Here is a 17,032-nt window from a genome sequence, read left to right as displayed (position 1 = left end):
AAAATTAGACCTTCCTTGGAGTTCCAGCATGCCAGCTTAGAAGAAAACAAACTGTACAGAGAGTGGCATTTGTGAAAAACTAGCTGGCATGCCCCTTCAGAGGGCCAGAATTGTGATAGTAGGGCTTAGCAATCTCCCAGAATTACAACAGATATCCAGACTACAAAGATCAGCTCTCTAGGAGAAAACGGGAATTTTGGAGGGTGAACTCTATGGCATTGCACCCCAGCGAGATCTCTCTCCTGCACAAAATCTTAAATATTTAAAATGTTAAAATTAATAAAATATTTAAATATTTCTCCCTGTAAAATACTTCCGGAGCCTTATGGCCCACACAGCAAATTTTGCCACCTTTAAGGTGGTTTCTTGATCCCTATCGGCTTAAAGCTTATCTAGATAAAATCTATCATTTCTTCCCGGGAACTGATTGCAAATTGGAATTATATAGGCTACTCTAATGTTTTGGTAAAGTTTACACTCAAAAAGAACATGCCCCCCCCCCATTTCTATCTTCCCAGCCCCACATATGCACACTCTTTCTTCGTATGGTTGCTTTGTGTATTTACCCTCTATGACCGTTGATGGTAACATATCCATTCTAAGAAGGGTAACTGCTCTCCTGTAGTCAGCTTTTTCCAAATTTTGTAAATATGGCATCATTGTAACTTTGTTTATGTTTTCTATTCCCAGAAGATAACGTTTAACCTGACTCAGGCTATGCTGTCTTTCAATGTCCAGGATTCTTTAAGAAAAGGTTTGACAGAGCCATGTTCCATATTCAGCAAAAACTGTTTAGAGATACCATAATAACCCAATTTAAGCTCCGTTTCTTTAATCCAATATGGTACACTTGAATCTCTTGCTATTAAACTGGTTAAGCCAAAGGGTTTAGTTGTTAATTTAAACCAATAAAGAATGACAGCAATCCATAAGCGTGCTTTTAAGGTAACCATACTGGTTTCCAAGCAAATGTGTGCATTGGAGGCACAGAAGGGGACCTGCAAAATATGCCTTAAAAATGATGCTTGTTGTGGGTTTTCCGGGCTGTATTGCCGTGGTCTTGGCATCGTAGTTCCTGATGTTTCGCCAGCAGCTGTGGCTGGCATCTTCAGAGGTGTAGCACCAAAAGACAGAGAGCAGAACCACAAGTGACAAAAGGCACAGATTGGACACTTGTCAGCTTCCCTCAAGTTTTGATGGGAAATGTAGGCAGCTTGGCGGAATGTTGGACAAGTGACAGTTAAAAAGTCCATTGGACAGCAGTCAGAGAGCCAAGCTGCAAGACTAGGATGCCTACATTTCCCATCAAAACTTGAGGGAAGCAGACAAGTGTCCAATCTGTGCCTTTTGTCACTTGTGGTTCTGCTCAGAGATCTCTCAGTGTCACAGTCTCTCACACTGTGACACACTGTGTGAGAGACTGTGACACTGTGACACTGAGAGATCTCTGTGACACTGTGACACTGAGAGATCTCTGTCTTTTGGTGCTACACCTCTGAAGATGCCAGCCACAGCTGCTGGCGAAACATCAGGAACTACAATGCCAAGACCATGGTAATACAGCCCGGAAAACCCACAACAACCATCGTTCTCCGGCCGTGAAAGCCTTCAACAATACATCGATATGCTTTAAAAATTTTGATTGCACTTTTTCCAGCGACTGCCAATAGGACTAATATGGTGTTATACTCAAAGGCGCCCCGTAAAGTAATCGGGCAAGAGACTTGGCCTTAAAAATCCTAACAGCTGCTGCTACATTCCGGCCCCAGAAGACCAGTAATATTTCTCAAACACACCCACGCTTCTTATGACATGGTCCACGTGCACTTCTCTAGAGCCTGAAGCCTGGAAGACAGTTCCTAAATATTTATAACAGCAAACTTGCTCAGTATCCACTGAGTTAATCTTCCATTGATATGTTCGCGGTCTGTTTGTGAAGGCTAAAACCTTTGATTTTTGGTAATTAATTTCAACATGGTTGGCCTGACAATATCGAGCTAAAATGTCCATAGCTCATTTAAGACCAGTGGGAGTTCTAGAAATTAATACTTCATCATCTGCATATAACAGAAGGGGGACATGCTTGCCAGTGATCTTAGGGGCATTATTAGATATTATTAGAGGAGTATTTAGTAATAAGATGATGTTAAACTACACAGTGATCCAAGGTGGAACATCCCAACCTAAATCCAGCCTGTTCTTCCCTTAAAATCTTATTTTGTTCAGACTAGCATACAACTTGCTTATTATGCTTAAAAGGCTAACAGGTAGGGTTGCCTGTCTTCTTAACCTCCCAGTGGCAGGGGACTGGCTCCCTGCACTTACCTCTTGGGGTGGGGTGTGTGAGCATGCAAAGTGTGCACATGCGCTCCTGCAAGTGTGATGCACACAGCCCCTGGAAACACGCCCATGCTCTGCAGGGGCTCGGATTGGGGCTGCTGCGGAGCGCAGGAGTGCGCTCCGCAGAGGCCCAAAATGAGCCTGATCCACGCCAAAAAGGTGCTCAAAACGAACCCAATTTGGGCCAAAATGGTCCCATTTTGGGCCACTGCGGAGTGCAGGAGCGCCCCTGCATTCTGCAGTGGCCCTGATCCGGGCCAAAATGGGCCCGATCCAGGCGGCTGCTGCGCACAGGAGCATGCAGTGCTGCAAAGCAGCTCGCACAAACTGTGCGCTCCTGCGCTGGCCAGGTAAGTGAGAGCGGGGTGTGGGGGGAGGGGGATCCCCCCCCCGCCGGGGATCTGGCATCCCTACTAACAGGTCTATAATTATTTGGGTCACTTTTATTGCCTTTCTCATGTTTACAGTTTTAATGTCATGAGCTCCTCCCCCCATTTTTAATTTTTTTGGTAGATTAAAACCCCCCAAAAGGTGCTTCTAGATTCCAGGGCTGACTCTTTAAGCCCACCTGATACCTGCATGAGGTTGTGCCAGTTCCTGTAATGATTCCTGCTAATTAGGGAGGATTAGTATAAAGAGCATCGTAGTCCAAAAACCCACTTCTGCATGTTATGTTTTTGAAATACCTTCTCCTCCCCTTCACTCCTTTCAGCTTTAGTACTACAGCATGAACCTCAATATGGAAGAAACTACCATCTGGAAAAGCCCTTAAAGAACCAAAGCAGTAAGTGGAACGTTGGAAGGGGTTGAGATGAAGCATAAATTGACTGTATTTCATTTTCCTTTAATAAAAAAATCGCAGTTTTTCCACAGCTAACTATATAATCAATTTGCTCTCCTGCTGGCTTGCTAACTTGCTGTTGGCTTGGCTTCAATAATATATAGCCTGTAATGAGGGAAATGGGAGGCTATAATCACACCAAGGAAAATAAGCAATTGTGCTCTAACTTGTACTTGAGCTGTACAGAATTTTGCTGTCTTTTTTCATTTAAAAGCTCAATATGTCTTCCCAATTCTGGGTCTACTTTGTAATAAAAAACCCAAAACACCAAAAGCAGTGTTTCTTTAGGCTCAATTAATCATCTTGCACTGATTGGCTGACACTAAATGCTTAAAGCCTTCTCAGTTTTCTACAGCCAGAAGTCTACCATCTTGTCTCCCCGCCTCCTCTTCTTCAACTTCTATCATTAAATTGTTTTAGAATCAAACTGTAGTGAAGATGCATTTCAAGTATGGAAGCTCGCATGAGTAATGTAGCATAATTTCTTTCATGATACAAAATTGCTAGTCAAAGTATATTCTAGCTGCTAAATTATCCTACTACAAGTCTTGGAGAGATTACAGAGAAAATAATATGCCATAATAGCTGCTGAGTTTGTTTTTCCTGCCTTCAGCATGACTAGAAATTATACCCTATTATGGGTGTGTTCACTCACTCTCTTCTAATTCCACATTTTTTCCAACACCTTGGATATACTAGATACTAGTTAAACATACAAGATAAACAAAGATTATCTTTAGTCACAGTGTTTCCAGACAAAAAAGCTCTTCTTAGTAAGTTGTTCCCACCCCTCTATTTCTATTTCTGCCTCTTTTTAAAAATCATACCATTTTAGAGACATACAATATGCCTGTGCATATCTTTTTCTTTCTTTCTTTCTTTCTTTCTTTCTTTCTTTCTTTCTTTCTTTCTTTCTTTCTTTCTTTCTTTCTTTCTTTCTTTCTTTCTTTCTTTCTTTCTTTCTTTCTTTCTTTCTTTCTTTGTGGCAAAATTAATCATGATGTATGTTTGTGCACTGTTCTTTGATTTCAGAATTGGAAGGGGGGGAAACAATTTGTGTGTATGGTCTGCTACTCCAGGAGGGTTTTTTTTTCTTTTTTTGCAGCTTCAAAAGCTGGGAAATGGACTAAAGGAAGTTAACTTTATCAACTATTTGATATCATTTTGAATTGTGGTCATGCAATCTGGCAGCATTCTGTGTGTTTTATCAGAATTTCTCTCCCATCTTTCTTATGCACCATTAATCATATATAGGGACATAGTAAACATACAGAAACATTAACTGCATTATGCTAAAGAACTTAAGGTACCTCTTATCAAACATTCTTGCAGGATAGAAATCTACTATTTATTTTTTTCTATTTCAGCAGTACCAGAGGAACAGAGCAAAGCAAATTGCAAATGTATGATACACAAAAGAACTCAGAGCCAAACTAAAAGTGACATCTTACACAGGTTGGACACTAGTCGGCTTCCCTCAAGTTTTGATGGGAAATGTAGGCATCCTGGTCTTGCAGCTGTAATGGAGAGCCAAGCTGTAAAACCAGGGCGCCTACATTTCCCATCAAAACTTGAGGGAAGCCGACTAGTGTCCAACCTGTGTAAGATGTCACTTGTAGTTTGGCTCTCAGAAGAAAAACCCAGCCTACAGTCTAAGGATGTAGGCAAGCATATTAGAAGGGCAATAGAGTCATGACCTCAGAAACTTGTTCTGTGATGCTTCAGTCTCTGGACATCACATAACCCCATAATGTTGCTGTATGGATGACTTCTGCATATGTTTTAGCATTCAAGTTCTTTTAGTCTATGTGATCAAGACGTTTCACTAACTCAAGCAGGTGTATACCCAATAGGTGTGTCCTGAATCCTGCATTGTTCATTTGTGAAGGAATTGTGAAAGAATAAAATTTATTATCCATGAATTGGATTATAAGAACTGCAACTCCATTTATGGATCTCTCCCTGTTTGGAATCCCGATATAACATTTGAAAATCAGTACTTTGGGGTCAGTAAGTCCTTGGGAAAAGCATGAGACAGTAGCCAATTGAGTGCTGCCCAACCAGGAGGGTCCTGTCTTCATTCATTTTGGATTGTCTCGTTATAGAGTTTTCAAGGTAAGAGATTATCAGAAGTGGTTTACCATTTCCTTCTGCACAGTACTAGCCAGGGGTAACAGAAGTGTCACTGCTGTTATCTGTGAAAGATCATCTGCCAATGTCACCTTCCACTACTGCTGCTGGCCAGTAGCTAGCCCTCAAAATTCCTCTGCTCCCAACACCATTGGAACAGTCAATTCTCTTCTGCTGATCTATCCATTGATTCCTGATGGGGGTGGATGCATCTCAGTCTGGTGTCTCAGCTTTGACCATTCCGTCTTAAGTGACTCTGCAAGGAGTTTAGACTCTCGATTGAAGCTGTGCTCCTGATGGTATTGCTCACCACTTCAGTGTCTCATTCAAACTCCCTCACCATGTTAAGGTGTATAAGCGAGAGGAGGGAGGAGGGGTGAGATGACAGTTGTCTGACAGAAAAGCAGTACAGCACTTGCACATCTGTGGATCTTTGCAGGGGTAAATTCATCCCTTGCCCTCTCAACTGTTGCCCTTTCTGGCTAATTAGAACTGACTAGTTGAACAAAGAAGGTAATAAATTAAGTGAAGGCTTTATAAATAAAGATGTAATGATACCTCTGCTTTTTAAAAGATTCCTCCAGCTTAGCCACTTGGTCACATTTTGTTGGGATGGCAACATACTTGTCCATGTAGAAGTGACCTAACATCAGATATTTTGATACAATATTGATTCTATGGAGCCTTTCCTGTCTGATTTATATTCTGGTTTTGGAACAAAGCCAGTTTTTTGGTAGATGACTTACACTGAGTGAAAGACAAGGTTGTGCGTTCCATTGGGTCACTTTGCTTGGAAGCGTTCATTTTTATCCTGGAGGAAAGACCCAAAAGGCGCTGTTGGGTGACATTTGCTTGCCATTTTGGCTTGATTTGATTAAAAACACCAATCCACGTTCTCAGATTGTCTCGCTGCTGTTTATAGGCTGGAGACTTGGGGATGCAGCCCCCTCCCCTGTCAGCCAACCAATTTCCTCAATGATAACTTGTAAGAGTTCCCAAGCGGTGGGGCTTCTCACCTGAATCAAGTTCTCCTCTCCCTCTCTTTGGCTTTGTCAGGGAACTAGTTGAACAGAGAAAGCTGACAAAGGTCCTTATGCCTATCCTACAGCTGCATATGTACTCTTGGGTATTTCCAGGCCTCCCCTTGTGTACATGTGCGCATAATCCAACACTTTAAAAAAAGGAAATGGATGGAAGTTTTTTAAAAGCTGTAGGAAGAAAAGTAAACGAGCTTTCCTGCTGCCCCAGAAACACCACCATGCCCCAGTGGCCTGATTGGATTTTTTGACAATGCTAAAGGTTAGCTGGCATTTCTCTGATTATGATTTCCATAATAGTGGCAACTTGAAAAAAGTGGCATTCTGGTTATAGGAATTGCTTGTGGCATTGCACTACCATGCTCGCTCACTCATTAACCCAGCATGTGTGTGTGCCTGAGGATGGTTGTGGCCACTTGCATATAGATTGTGTGAAGCAGCTGTGAATTTACTTAACCTGACTAAATTACCAATATAGATATTTTTCTTGTCGCTTTTCCGACCTCTGCAAAATCATCTGTTCAGGAAGCTTGGATTGCTTTATCTATTGCTTTTGTAAGGTAACATTTTTAACATTTCACCTGGTTTAAAATATATAAGCTAAATGTTATCCATTATTTACTGTTATGCTTGTTATTTCTAACATTAAAAAAACAAATATTGGGGAAATGAGTGTGTGACACCACCTTCCTTTCTATCTGTTTTCTCCCCCCACTCTGCTTCCCAAACTAATATTTGACAGGTATGTAGCATTTCCATTTAATTTATTCATAGCAGTTCAGTTTACACTTGGGGAAATAGGCATGTGTTCAAAATCCTTTCTCGAAGAACCTAATTTTATTTTTGATGAGTCTTTATTTTTTATTATAGAATGTTTTCACAGGGGAAAAATCATCAGCTGGATCTCAAAATGACAGAAAAAAGGCAATTCTTTCTTGGGTTTCATATTCTGATACATGGAATCTTATTTCAACTGTATCAAAATATACATGTTATAGTCTGAATGTAAAAAAAAAATCTAATTTGTGCGTTATTGTTTTGCTACAATGGTTACATCACTGTTCTTCATTTCTTAATGGAATTTAAGAAATCCCATGCCATATGGCAACATCACCATCAATTAGTTTGGTCGTCTTTATAGTTACAGCATGTTGTATCTTACTATTGCTCTGCTGGTAGAAGTGGATACCCCTCCTTCTTTTTCTCTCAGTGGCCCTTTTTGAACCATGAAAAGTCATTTCTGAGGGGAAGTGGCACCCTCAAACAAAAATCTACTGATTGAAGGATGGGAATCAAATAAGATCAGCCCTCCTTCCTTTACCATTAGCTGAATGATGGTAGGATACAACCCCCATCAGTTTTCCACAGTGAAGTTTCTGTGTTCATCTACCCATTATTTCACAAGAGAGAGATTTTTGTTGTTGTTTACATTAAGAGATTTCTAAGCTTAAGCTGCCTAAAATGGAGGCATTCCTTATTGTGAAAATGTTGTTCTGCTGGCCCTAGTTGGAAATGGGATTATGGTTTAAATATAAAGTGTTTCATATAATTTGAAGGCAGGAAATATTAAAATAAACTCAATTTCCAGCTTGTCCTAGGAAGAAAATGATGTATGGCTGAACACAGCGCAGGTTGCAGGTTAGCTTCTAGAAAGAAAAACCTGAATCTGCTGAAATAGATCCCTTTGTCTCAGCTTTCCTTTGCTGTTTTCTGTTGCAATACTGACTATAGCTTCAGTCCTACTTATTTTTATACAAAAATGTTTAGTTACAGAGCAATACAATTTAAATGTGAATTTGACTTGCCCTACATGAATGAAAACTGAAAATAGGCAATAGCGCTGATGTAAAATTCAGTGATTTAAGACACACAGTTAAGATGGAGAAGGAATACTGTAAACATGATATCCTGGGGGGAAAATTATAAATAATTTGGTATTTAGGAATATTTAGGGAGGTTTTTTACAGGACTCTCAATGGTGTTGTTCAGTTTGATTGTGAATTAACCACCCACATGATGTACCCAAGGACTAACGGAAGAAGAGGTAGACTTTTCTTGGTCTTCCGTTCTTTAGAGCAGTTTTACCTGGCAAAAGATATGTCAGGGCTCTTGGGGATTGTCCTGAAGGATTGAAAATCCTTTTGGGTATTAAAACCTAAGGAAGAGCTGTTCAGAAGTGTGGACACTCACTGTTTTAGCAGAATTACTGTTCAGAGAGGAGGAGGGTGCACAAATGTACACACACATACCTGTGTTTTTGTTTTATGGATGTATATTCACAATGCAGGAGACAAAGACTAAATTTAGACACAGAAATACGTGAATGGCAACATGACAGCCTAACACCTAGTGCCTGCTAACGAATGGGTTGGGGTGGGATGGCAGGGAGATTTTGCAGTCCATAGCCATTAAACAAAAGCAATCATGGGAGGCGGGTTTGCTTTGGAGGAGCCAGGCAATGCCTGGAGGCAGGCACTAGCTCCAATGTTTCCTTCATATGGTGGAGAGGAAGAAGGCCAAGCTGGGTCAGGGAAGTAGAGGAGGATCTGGAGAACTAGGGTTGTCAAACTCCAGGTGGGTGGAGTTCTCTGGTAATTATAACTGATCTCTGGACTAGAGTAAATGGCAGCTTGGGAGGGTGGACACAATGGCATCACATCCCTGCTGAGTTCCCCCCTCCCTAAACTCCCCCCCTCCCCACGTTCCATTCTCAAATTTCCAGAGATGCAAGAGTGGACAAACCTACCCAGACCTCCCTTCCCTCCTCACCTGAGGCCCTGGCGGTGGGTTAGCAGGCTCATCTGTGGGGCCAGACTAGGGTTGCCAGCCTCCAGGTAGTGGCTGGAGATCTCCTGGAATTACAACTGGTCTCCAGGCCACAGAAATCACTTCACCTGGAGAAAATGGCTACTTTGGGGGGTGGACTCTATGGAATTGTGCCATGCCAAGGTCCTTTCCCTCCCCAAACCCCACTTTCTCCAGTTTTCTCCAGGTTTCACCCCCTAGATCTCAAGGAATTTTCCAACTTGGAGCTGGCAACCCTAGGCCAGACTGCAGCCTGTGACAATGGCTAATACATTTTACTTTTGCTCTTGGTATTTTGGGTACATTTGATCCAGTATTGGTGGTAGTGGTTGCTGCTGCTTTACTGCGGCATACTGAAGATGCAGTCAGCAAAACATTCTACACAGGATGTAGAATGGCAGGTTCCTGGAGAAGTGGCACAAAATTTTCTAAATAAATGTGTTGATGATGAAGAGGCCTTAAGATCATGTCCTGAAAGATTTCCCTCCATCCTTAATATCTAGCCTGATGAAGAGTTCTGGAAAACCAATAACCTTGCACTTTACATTCTGTCATTTTGGCTGATCCTAATAAAGGGGTATTGTTATATTAGTTTTGTTTCTGCAGTTTTCTAGGACCAGCATAACTACTTATATTATTTGGTTACCATTTTGACAAATTTGTGCAAGTAAGTCTTGTGATACCCTGATGGCCCAGGCTAGCCCAATCTCTTCAGATCTCATAAGCTAAGCAGGATCGGTGCTGGTTAGTAATTGGATATGAGATCACCAAGGAAAACCAGATGTCTGTGCAGAGGCACATAATGCCAAACCACCTCTGTTAGTTTCTAGCAGGGGCCACCATAAGTTGACTGCAACTTAACAGCATTTTACACACACACACACACACACACACAATCTTGTGATAGCAAGTCTTTTTTGTCTAGAGCAATGGACTACAGTACATACCTGACAGACCACGCTCACAGTAAAAGACAGCAATTCCAATTGTTTTTGGTTTTTTTCACATATGCACACATGTGAAATAAGCACACAACTATAAATTACTTTTCATGCAATTGTTAGGGTTCTTTTAAGAAGCCCTTTTCATAGGGGAAATGCATAATGGAGCATATGATTATAATTTTCAGGTCTTCCCCAAAGCAGAACAAAACTACACTGTATTATTAAAGCCAAGATGCTCTGCTTACCATGGCATGATCACTATATTTTAGAGAGGAAATTGTCCTGTCCTGTTTGGGATTTCAGTTGAGCCACAAACTCAATCACACTAGGAGGGCACAGAACATAAGGATCCCTGGTTTTAGGTGGGGGGAAGATCAGCATCCAGATGTCACACCTTCTGTCAATTAATTGTCAAACTATCCACCTGTGGAGGGATGGAATCAATGGAGAACTTTGCTACTCAACACCCAGCAATTCCTCTCTGTACTCTTTTGCACCCAGCACCAAAAGGACTGAGTCCAAAGACATCCTAGAATCATAAAGAACTCATTCATTGGTTAAAACTTCCTTTCATGGGAGTTTCAAATTGGCACCCCACTTTCGGACTGGACTCCCAAAAAACCCACGCTGCTCCTGAGAAACTTTTTGAAATGTAGGCCAGGAACATAAAGCCTTTGTACCTTTCTTGCCAAGCCTATGTCAGCTTTGGAGAAGGGATCAGTCTCCAAAGAGAGATGAATGAAGTCTTTTAATTTTAGTTAGTAAACAACTGTTTCTTTTATTTTTCTGCTTTTTGTAGTTTCACCTTTTAAATTCCCCCAATTAGCTGTTTGTGTGTAAAATAAACCTTTGGCTTTAAAGGACTCTGGATTATTTCCACACACACAAATACTCAATATGTACTGCTTCAAAGGTTTATTTTACCTCTGTGTGATGAGCTTCAAGCTAATGCTACCATATAGAGCAGAGAAAAGGGGCTGCGTGAAGACACACTTTCAGGGATGAAATATTGACTTTAGCAGTCTATCTGCTAACTAAAATCGTCCACATTTCCTTTGGAAATTATTACAACAATATCTCTGGAGAACAAGAGGACTGAGATTTGTCCAAATGCACAGCTCGTTTGCAATATCTCTGTTTCAGGTTTTTCAGCTTTATCAGTAATTTATCAACAGTAAGAATCTATATTGCCCTGACTTGGATAGCCCAGGTGAGTCTGATCATATCAAATCTCAGAAGCTAAGCAGGGTCAGCTTTTGTTAATAATTGGATGGGAGACCTTCAACAAAGACCAGGGTTACAGAGGCAGGCAATGGCAAACCACCTCTGTTGCTTGCCATGAAAACCCTGCTGGGGGTTGCCATGTCAGCTATGGCTTGAGGGCTCTTTCCTCCACTGCAAGCATTTATATTAGTAACTACATTCTTTCTTTCTCCACAGAGAGATTTTTGCATAGATTATATTTAGTCTATTTTTTTCATTCTTTATTTTCAATTTTGCAATGTAGTTCCAAATAAACCATATAAATACAAGAAATATGCAATTAATGTTTTGATATTTTATGTGCATTTTAAATTACAGCCTTTCCCAAGCTTCAGAATGGCAGAACTAATAAATATAAGTTATGGAGGCTTTTTATTTTGTTGCCATACTTTCTCAGTCCTATACCCCATCTTTTTCTAATTGTTCTTTTCCTCAGACCTGCTTTCAGTAGTGGTGATGAATATCTAAAACTTCTCCTGCATTCAGCACTTCTACTCATTATTCTCATAGTCATACTAAATGAACATCATGCAAATTTGATTCATCCTTCATATTCTCAGAAGTTGTAGCATCATTCCTGACTAGATTGTGAAAATGATGGAGTTGGCTGAGATGGCTCAACTTACAGCTTTGATCAGAGATAAAACATTGTCTACATTTTTAACCATTTGGAAACCTCTTATTGACTTTCTGTGTGAAACAGGAAAAGATGAACAGATGATTTGTGTATTTGATTTCTAAGAAGATAAAATTGGGAGAAATTAAATAAAATGGGGGGTAATATAGAAAAGGTACATTTTGAGGTATTAGGATTACAAGTATAATGTAAGGGATATTAGAGATGTTGTAGAGAAAATTTAAAATGACTTCTTATATATGTAACATTTTCCTCTACTTTCTGTTCTCTTTTCTTTTTTATTCTTTTTTTCTTTCTCTTTTTAATTTCCTTTCTTTCCCCTTTTTAATGGGATTTAAAATTTATCAATAAAATAAAATTCAAAAAAGAATAGCAGCATTCCCAAGGGTACAAATCCAAAAATCAGCACAACAGGGTCAGGATTTAGATTTTTTTTTTATTTTTTTTTTTTGTAAAATCTTTATTGTTATATTCCAAGAAAAAAACCCCATCACCACAACACCCGTGTAGGGACAGCCAGGCAGTAGCTACATAAATATTATTCCATACCATATTGTATCATATTCACAATTACTCCCAATACAACTCTATTGCCCTATACATCATTCCACATAACCTTACAATCAAATATACTTCTCAATTTCCTATTAACCGACTAATCATCCCAAATTGTTGAAACGATTCTAAATACCTCACTATCCTTCTAAACCAATTCTCCTCTTGTTCACTAACCTTTAACCCATTCATTCTATGTATCTTCATCGTAAGGTACTCTAAAACTATTATATTATTCATTTTATCCCTCCAGTGATTAATCATCAATTCCTCAGCTTCTTTCCAATTCCTTGCTATCACCTGTCTTGCTGCTACTAACATCAAATTTATCCACTTAGATTCCTCTCTTGACCTTAACCCTATTCCATCCAAATTAATAAGTGCCATTGCTTTAGATATTCTTACCCTTCCTCCCACTATCCTCGACATTTCCATACCAATCTGATCCCAGAATTTCTTTACTAAGGGACAATCCCACCACATGTGACTGAACGTTCCCAATTCTCCACACTTCCTCCAACAATTTTTACTCCCCGATTTTGAAATATAATATAACTTGACCAGTGTATAGTACCATTTCTGTATCATTTGGATTTTTACAGCCCTGGTGAATCTCCAAGTTTTCAGGGGGAAAATATCCAACTTTTTTTTAAAAAATAGGACAATTGAAAAAAAATACAAAGCCGATAAAGCAACATCTGCACTTGCATAGACATTGCAATTTAAACAACAGATTGTTATGGGTGTGTGTGTGTGTATGCTAGAAATATTCCCTGCTCTGAGCTGGCTAGCAGCACTGTAAAGGGAGGTGTCAGACCTCCTTTTGCAGGGCTGCTGTCCCCATTCAAGTGGCCCACACTATAGGAAGGATGGACACTTTGGGCTCCTATTGTAGGAGACTACTCGGAAGGAAGAGCTTGAAGATTTCTGCTTCATGCTAACCTATTAGCTGGTGGGGGCAGAGCTTGAAGTGGAAAGTGTGCCACTAATGCAGGCTTTAAAGGTAACCAGCACTTTGATTTGAGCCTGGAAGTGAAATGATGGCCAATGTAATCCTTTAGCACAGGTGAAATATGTGCACTGTAATTCATAACAGATAGTAATCTTGCTGCTATATTGCTGCTATATTGCTGCTATATAGCTGAAACTCCAAAACTGTCTTTAAAGGTAACCTCACATACAGTGCATTGCAGTAGTCCCTGGCCCTAGGGAGGCCCGCCTGGCGTCGACCAGGGCCATGGCTTTTTCGGTCCTGGCCCCGGCCTGGTGGAATGCTCTGCGAGACAAGGGCCCAGCAAGATTTGCTTGCATTTTGCCGGGCCTGTAAGACCGAGCTATTCCGCCAGGCATATGGTTGACGCCGGGCGGTGCCCCCCCCCCGTGGAGGGGGGGTTAAAACATCGCCCCTATGCAAACACAGAGGCATGTATGGACTACTATGCAGTATGAACTGTAATATTTAATGCTTTTAAATGTTTTTAATGTATTATTTAATGCTTTTAAATGTTTTTAATGGTTGGGTGATGTTTGTATTTGTTATCCGCCATGAGCCTGCGAAAGTGTGGAGGGCGGAATATAAATATAATAAATTAAATTAAATTAAATTAATTTGTTGTACATTTAATATAGCCTAAATAATGTGTCCACCTTGCCCCAGTAGCCTATAACAACCTGGTTTTAAAACTTCCCATATTTTCAAAGCAATTTACTGTCAGAGATGTTGATTTTATGGAACTGGGAGAACAATTTTGGCCCTAATCTGGTTAGCCCAGGCAAACCTGATCCCATTCGATCTTGGAAGTATGCAGGGTCGACCTTGGTTAGTAATTGGATGGGAGACCTCTAAAGAAGACCAGGGTTGCAAAGACATGCAATGGCAACCCACCTCTGTTCGTCTCTTGCTTTGAAAACCCCAGCAGGGGCAACGATAAGTCAGATATGACTTGACAATACTCTGCACCACCAGAACAGCTTTGGGATTTTTTGGATACCGACCACTGTTTTCGATCATTTCTTCCATTATTTCAAGATCAATAAACTTTTGATAGCGCTGAATTATTTTTTGTGAAACATTTATCTGTAGTGGACATTTAGCTTTGTAACCACAGCAATTAGATTTACTTTGGAACTTGCCACCAATTCAAAATGTTCAGAGAAATGATAATGCCAAATCTGGCAAGATGACAATATTTAGAGAAGATGCCAACTTAACCAATTCTCCTTTCATCCCTAATCCTTTTATCTTATTTGTGTTTTGACTTGTCTCAAGGGGTGATTTCTACTGAACAAAAACAATAAAGGAGAACCCCTCCATCTTAGTGAAATACTACTTTGAGCATATGTACTGCTGGTAATTAAGAAGCTTTAGAAGGCTGAATCCAGTGGTGATAATTAGAGTATACACCAATGCAGAGAATAACCAATTTAAATACAAAGCACTATTCCACTGTATCAAAGTTGTGCTCTGCAAATAGGAGACCAAATGTATGTTGGCAGCTCTTTCAGAATAAATGGTCATCACTTCTCCATCATTAAAAACTGGGCCTTTTAATTCCTATCTCCTCCAGTTTTCACCCTCTAAATAAAACCACAGTCCGCAATTCCTATTTATTTAAGCCATTTATACCTACCTTTCTCCCCACTGGAGCTCCAAAACAATTTACATTGCTCTCCTCCCCCCTCATTTTATCCTCACAACAATCCTGTAAGGTTAATTATAGTGAGAGAAATGACTGGGCTATGGTCACACAGTGAGCTTCTATGGCAGAGTGGTGATTCAACCTGGTTCTTCCAGATCCTAGTCTGACAATCTAACCACTACACCACATTGGCTCTCTGTACATAATCAAGCTGATTAAAGTACATTGATATCAATGACTCTTAGGCAGTCTTGGTTTAGGACAGGGGTTCTTAACTTTTTTTGTGCAATGGACTCCTTTGGCAGTCTGGTGAAACCTATGGAACCCCTTCTGCATAAAATAAAATACATAATTTCAGTTAGGTAAAGGTAAAGGTCCTTTAATGTCCCTGTGCAAGCACTGAGACATTACTGACACATGGGGGAACGTCACATCACAACGTTTTCTTGGCAGACTTTTTATGGGGTGGTTTACCATTGCCTTCCCCAGTCATCTACACTCTACCCCCTGGAAACTGGGTACTCATTTTACTGACCTTGGAAGGATGGAAGGCTGAGTCAACCTTGAGCCGGCTAACTGAACCTGGCTTCCGCAAGGATCAAACTCAGGTCATAAGCAGAGCTTGGGCTGCAGTACTGCAGTTTACCACTTTGTGCCATGGGGCTAATTTCTAATCTAATTTCTAATCTAATTTTAGTTAGATTAGTGAAAATAAAAGACGTCCTCCATCCAAGATCATGGATTCCCTGAAATCTATCCATGGATCCCTTGGGAGTCCATGGACCCCAGGTTAAGAACTCTTGGTACATTCTTCTATCTCATTTATTGGCTAATACTTAGTGGTCAGTCCCTGCCCATTAAATAATTTATACTAGCTTGCAAGTTCAATAACAATAAGAATGACAATAACTCTAGATAGATCAAAAACAATAATTTTAAATAGTGGAAGGATAATACACATCTAAAAGAAAAGAGTGTGCATTTGCAGAATCTCCTTTTGCTAAAGTAGGTCACTGTTGTGCATCACAAACCTGTTTTAATAATATTTGCTATCAGATGCTGCAGCAAAGAAGGTGAAAGTCCCAAGTGCACTGATCTGTCCTTTGCATCTGTATTTGATTGGTCTAAGACTACTTCTCACCCACATACACCTGCCAGTATTCTGAAGTCATCTGAGGAAGCACTGCTGCAAGAACTGACAACTAGAGATACTTTCCATGGCAGCCACTAGTGGACTTAGATGGAATGGACAGCCCCTTTAATTTCCTATGTTTGTGCTGTTATCTTAAGAATACTTTCCTAGGACTAAGTTCCATTGAATGAAATATGACTTACCTGAGTATACCTTCTTAGACTTGTTCTGATCATCCCTTAGATGCAGACCTTCTGATATCACCTGAAGAGTTCTTATTTATTTTGGAAGGACTCTTAAAGTTAGATTCTTACCTTAGTTTTAAAGCCTGTCTATTAAAATCTTATTGTGCTATGCTGTTAATTCCTCTTTGTCATAATTATAATTATTGGGATCTACCTTTAGCATTTTTAAAGAAAAGGCTGAAGAATGTTCTAAATTAAAAAAAAAAACCTCTGCTCTTTTGAGCTGCGGCCACGGCAGTTTTATAATAATATATAGCCAATTATAATTAATTGAAAAAAATATTTAGATCATCAGAAAACTTTGATAGCAAGGAAGAAATGTCTTATTTGACAATGAAATAAACATTTCTAGAATGTGTGAATATCAGTAATAACAAAGGAGTTGTGCTATATATTGTGGAACTTATGGCTGCAGAAGATTACGGATGTTTTATTTTCGCACACAAAAAATATGCTTTTGAATG

The sequence above is a fragment of the Eublepharis macularius genome, chromosome 7 (assembly GCF_028583425.1).
Source record: "Eublepharis macularius isolate TG4126 chromosome 7, MPM_Emac_v1.0, whole genome shotgun sequence".
NCBI lineage: Eukaryota > Metazoa > Chordata > Lepidosauria > Squamata > Eublepharidae > Eublepharis > Eublepharis macularius.
Note: the sequence above shows the minus strand (reverse complement) of the source record.